The 5,732-nt window shown below is 36.0% G+C and overlaps 1 protein-coding gene and 1 long non-coding RNA gene across 4 annotated transcripts in view; one reads left to right on the top strand and one right to left on the bottom strand.

Moving 5' to 3' along the window:
• Nucleotides 1–5,732, bottom strand: part of LOC106880195 (large neutral amino acids transporter small subunit 1) — a 72,962-nt gene that overhangs the window by 33,753 nt on the left and 33,477 nt on the right. The window contains exon 1 of one of the 3 annotated variants that reach the window (XM_014930045.2): nucleotides 4,869–5,010. The exons of the other annotated variants lie outside the window; for them this stretch is intronic. The gene's annotated coding sequence lies outside the window, so the exon portion shown is untranslated. Of the gene's footprint in view, nucleotides 1–4,868; nucleotides 5,011–5,732 lie in introns of those variants that run through there. 3 annotated transcript variants of the gene reach the window in all.
• The window catches only part of LOC106880197 (uncharacterized), a 33,967-nt gene continuing 33,308 nt past the window's right edge, over nucleotides 5,074–5,732 (top strand). The window contains exon 1 of the long non-coding RNA XR_001410719.2: nucleotides 5,074–5,153. This is a non-coding gene — a long non-coding RNA (uncharacterized LOC106880197). The remainder of the gene's footprint in view (nucleotides 5,154–5,732) is intronic.

Genomic DNA, 5,732 nt, shown 5'->3' with positions numbered 1-5,732 from the left:
TCTATTTACCTAGTGCACTGGTTTAAAGATGAACTAACAACATCACTCTGAATACCTCTGGCAATGGTAATTAAAATGTTTTACAGTGCGGATTAGAAGATAATCCAACTTAAAACAAAAAGCAAAAAAAAAAAATCATACAAATACACACGCAGACACACATACATACACACACACACACACACACAAACGCACACAGAGACAAAACTCACATCACAAATAAACATGTGCAAAAAAGACGGAACGAAAACGAGGTCCACAACGAGTAGTTTGATCTGTTAGAAATGGCAACCAAATCTCCCGTCAAACTACAGCATACCATCTTAAAAAAGTCAATAAAAAGTGACCTCTATGTGGTAGTACAATCTGCCGAAAATAGCAACCTAATTCACTTTGAGCTGCAACATGTTATCTTAAAATAGGAAGGATAAAGAGAACAAAGAGGACCCGTTTACGTGATTTTTTAAAGATATACCAAAGACTACATCATCTAACCAAGTCATTTCGTTGTACAAGATGTTCAGATTTGATTTAAGGGAGATTTAGCTGCTATTTCTAACAGATCGAGCACTGCGTGTCTAAGGATCACATCTACTCGTGAATGCGTAGGTGTTTCACGGTAGCGAAACGAAATGGATTAGTTTCTATGGAGATTTGGCAGCTATTTCTAGCAGAGCAGACGTTGTGTATCAAGGGATTACTTTGGTTGCTTTTCCGGATCTTTTCTGCTTGGCTCACGCTTTTTGAAATTTTAAAATTTAACTGAAACACAAAAGATTCGCTATTTCTAACAGATCGAAGAAGACCACGCACTCTCTCTCTCTCCTCCCCTTCTTTCTATCTCCTACATGGGACCCTAGTCACGCTGCTATTTTAAACATAAGCCTTGCGCGATGTTAAAGGGTTAAGTCACCTCGTGCTAGTCCTTACAGCATGGGGACAGCCCGTTAACAAGCAAAAGACTGCTATAAATAGAAGCAAAATCTCCCTCAAATCATACTCTACCGTGTTATATATTATAAAGAAATTCATTAATGTTGTTGTATGCTTCTTCAAATGTATCACACATATAGACATTCAGATAGATAGAAACAGACAGACAGGCAGATACAAAGAAAAAGATAGATAGATAGATAGATGATAGGTCGGTAGGTATGTAGATAGATAGATAGATGAACAGTTAAGCTTGTGTGCCTGTCTTCCTATAAAATACACATGCAAGTAGTTCGAACTTAAGACAGAGCGGTTCCAGCACGAAAGCTTTTATTATTATTATTTTTCCCCCCTAATTTTAATTTTCAACATGTCTGCAGCTGCTAGGTAAGAAATGGCCAGGGGCTAAACTAACAATTACAATTTAAATAAGGAAAAAGGAGGCGAACCAAAGTACATCTTGCATGGATGTGAGCGCACTTGGTTGGCGCGTAGGCGAATGTGTGCGCGAGTGTGTGTGATACCAATTAGATATTAGGGGGCGGATATTCTGGGAGGGTACTTTAGAAGAATCTCACACCCATCTAAGACAGTTCTTAAATTTTCTCTGTAATTATTCTGTTCTTGATATATCGTTGTATATTACTCCTAGTAATAATATATGCTGAAATCTGGCAAAGATCACATTCGAGAAGAGAGATCAAGTATTATGTATAGAAACAGCCTAAAGTTTGTTTATATATATGTATATGTATATATTAATTTAATTTCTCTAATTAAATTAATTGGACATGGAAATGGCTGTAGGGACAAGAATTTCATATTATATTGATTTGAATATCTTTGAATAAATAGATGTCTATATATCAACTTCTCCATTTTCTTCTTTTTCCTATTCATAAATGTTTTAAATACCAGTATACATCAATGCAGAACCAACGTATTTAGTTTTCACTGAACACTAGGATGCAAATATCGCTTTAAGGATTGTAGGTCCATGGCATGATTAGATAGATGCACATATATGTGCATAAATATATACATAGGTATATATATATGCATACATATATATATGCACATGTATACGCACATGCTTATACATATGCATATATATATATATATATATATATATATATATATATATATATATATATATATATACCTGGTAAATACCCTGGTATCTATTAACCAATTTATTTTATCCGAGTTATTTATTACTACGAGAAAATAAATACATATAATAAAATATATATATATATATATACATGTGTGCATGGATATGCATATGTATGTTTGTGTGTGTGTATATATATATATGCAGATATACATGTACTGGTGCCACGTAAAAAAAAAACAGAACACTGTATAGTGGTTGGCGTTAGGAAGGGCATCCAGTTGTAGAAACCATGCCACAACAGACAATGGGAGGCCTGGGCTGCTCGACGGTTGGACAGCTCCTGTCATACCGCCCAACCCATGGCAGCATGGGAAACGAACGTTAAATGATAATGCAGATTATATATATATATATTATATATATATGTGTGTGTGTGTGTGTGTAGGCATACGCACACATACGTACATAATACACATACAAACACACACACGCACACGTGGGTATATATGTATGTGTGTAGCTGTCACATGGTGACATATTCGGCGAAAGTAAAGAATACTTTACACCCGGCGTTTAGGGTTAGGGTTTTTGTTAGGCCTAAAACGGGTGGTGTACGTTTTCTTTACCTCCGCCACATATTCTTACAATGTACAATGAAAGAATCTGTTATTAAGTTATTAAACTAGTACTTTATTACATAAAGCTTCAAAACTTCATTACTGCCAGGCTAATTACAAATTAACAAGCGTCCATTGTTCGAGCGGAGCCATGAAAAAACAGCATATCCAACGTGATTACCGCCTCTTCTTAAATTGCATAAAGGTGCGTAATTTGAGATATTTGGCTGTTATTTCTAGCACGCTAAGTAACACCGTAAATGTTTCATCGTATTATCTTCATGCGCGCGTGTATGCAGGTGTATTGTACGCATAGAGATGTTGTATGAGGGCGATTGACTGCTATATTTTATGAAAATAACTACAAGGTTACTTCGAGCGTGTATGTGTGTGTATACACACACACACACACATACATACTCCACACATTCACACACACATGACGAGTTGACTGACCTAATCAAATACATTATAGTTGTCAGCATCACATCTTTTTGCTGTCCTTATTAATTTTTTTCTATGCATGAAACCCATTGACCAGTAGGTACCGCCTCTTCCAAAAGCTATGCAAGATCTTGCAATATTTCATCATCCAAACTCCCACCACCACCTGCGCTACACCAGCACCTCCGCCGCCGCCGATACACCACTTTCCCAATATCCGTAATGGAAAGATAGAAAACATAAACATGAATGAAAAAAGTAAAATAGCTTTAATTTTAACGTATTTACAAATATATCTTTTAATTTTGTCCGGCAGTAAACGAAGGCCAATTAATTAAGAGGAAACTATCAATACAAATATATATATATATATATATATATATGGAACACGGTGTTCAGAAGACAGTAAGACATGCGAAAACATCCGAAATATAATCGAGACTGTAAGATATAACGAAACTTGCTAGAAATAACAGCTAGATTCTCTTAGGCACCACAAAAGAACAAAGAACACACACATGCTGGGTGTCTTATTTCACAAGAACGATCTGCTTCTATTTCGCCTCTGGTGGGTATCCTCACTTTTACGGACTGAAATTGGTCTTTTACCTACATATAATAGGGAATTTTAGGACCGTAAAGCGAGGATTAAATTATACAGCTATGTATAATTTATAGATTTAAAATATCATTAAATATGCTTATGTTGTTAATATTTTAGAATCGAATTAGGTTTCTATTGTGCATTCTTTTCAACTTTACGATCGTTACGTAAAAGCATCACAAAAAATAAAAGTCAAATCGAAGCGCATGGTTAAACGCAAATCAGTTTTCCATTAGAATTAATTCTAAATTCAGAGATAACGGGTGGAGGAGAATGGTAAAGACGATTTCTGAAGAAGCTAAAAGGAAAGGAAAAAGAAAAGAACTGAAAGAGGAAGAAAAAAACCATATTTCGGTGCTTGTACGAAAAAATTGCAGCGAAGATAAACTAGTGAACATATTTCACACAATGAGCTTCTTATGCAATAGCTTGATGCTAGAAACAGCAGCCGGGTTCCTTAAATCACTAACACCCGTCTTGAATAAAGAAACTAACTCTAATATGATGAGTGATCGTGGAATGAAAGACTGATCCCAAGTTGGGTGTGTTCGATCACAGATGACCAATGGTTAAATAGCAGTCAAGAAAGTGCTATGTTTCAATCGCTGGACGACCAAGGATAAGTGAATTGTTTGTTATAATGAAGTGTTGAATTTTACTAAAATTACTACTGCATCTCGCTTCTTTGAAACAAAGAATAACCCAAGAAATATTATTTCTAGTCTATTTATATTTTTAAGATTCTAGAAAATGGTTCTCCCTTTGTTTTAATCGAAATAGTTCTTCCAATTTCTAACGAACCCGTACATATGTTTGCTATAGAGAACATATGTATATATAATGCTCCAATATTGTATAAGCATCACGAGTGGTATCTATAACGTATAAATTAGACATGATTTTTAATATACATAGATTACTTGGGTTTAGAGAAGACACGAGATGCAAAAAGAAATAGTGAAAGAGAAATTAGAGAATGAAAAGCGAACGACGATCGTCTTCCTGTTTCCATCTCGCTCTTTATCCACGTGAAACGTAGAATAATGATGATAATAATAATTCCTGTGGCTAATAAGCCACAGGGACACACGACAATAATAATGATGATGATTATAATTGATGATGATGGTAATGTTAAAGCAAAATGACTCACCTGTATCAGGAGGTAGATGCTTTCGCAGCTTACACAAACGAGCGTGGTTTGCGAAGAAAGACACAGAGAAAGCGGGCAAGAACGAGGGGTAGAGCGATAGACAGAGAGAGAGTGAGAGTGAGAGAGAAAGATAGATACTGCAACGTGTTCGCTAATGCGAAGGCATGTGCGTGTGTGTGTGTGTCTGTCTGTGTGCGTGCGTGCGTGTGTAGTGACAAGACATGCCGAGGCACGGGTATGTGTTTCTGTTTTTTTTTTCGTTCGTAGTATCACCCATCGGTCCTTGTAAGTATTTATTTCGGTTCGGATTTAGTTTATCAATTATTTTTTTTATCTATTTATTTTAATTTTCGAATACCAACGTTATGGGATAAAATGACTCGGGACACGACACCGGTTTTATTTAATCGAAGTAAACAACGACCACCGCGACGTAGACACACACACACACACATACACACACGTGGACAAGGGAACGAAAATGGCCCTCAACACATTTGGTAGGAATATATATCTTTTTAACTGACAGAAATTGACTCGACAGTCAAGAGTTTCGTATAGCGCAATCATGGTATTCGCGAAACTCGGTCCCACACACATATGCAATATAAATACATATATATTCCACGGTGGTGCACCAGCATGACCGCAGCCACTTGGCTGAAACACATAAATAAATAAATAAATATATATATATATATATATATATATATATAGGCATACCTACACAATTGGGCCCCACACCGACTTTGTTTCCTCATAACTTTCAGAAGAATATTTCAGATGGTGTAGATTACGATTATAATGGAATTTGATGTGAAAATAAACGAATTGATGGGTGCACACCAGGGGCGGACTGAAAGC

The sequence above is a fragment of the Octopus bimaculoides genome, chromosome 22, assembly GCF_001194135.2.
Source record: "Octopus bimaculoides isolate UCB-OBI-ISO-001 chromosome 22, ASM119413v2, whole genome shotgun sequence".
NCBI lineage: Eukaryota > Metazoa > Mollusca > Cephalopoda > Octopoda > Octopodidae > Octopus > Octopus bimaculoides.
The sequence above is the reverse complement of the archived record's forward strand: the minus strand, read 5'-3'. Positions and strand labels throughout refer to the sequence as shown.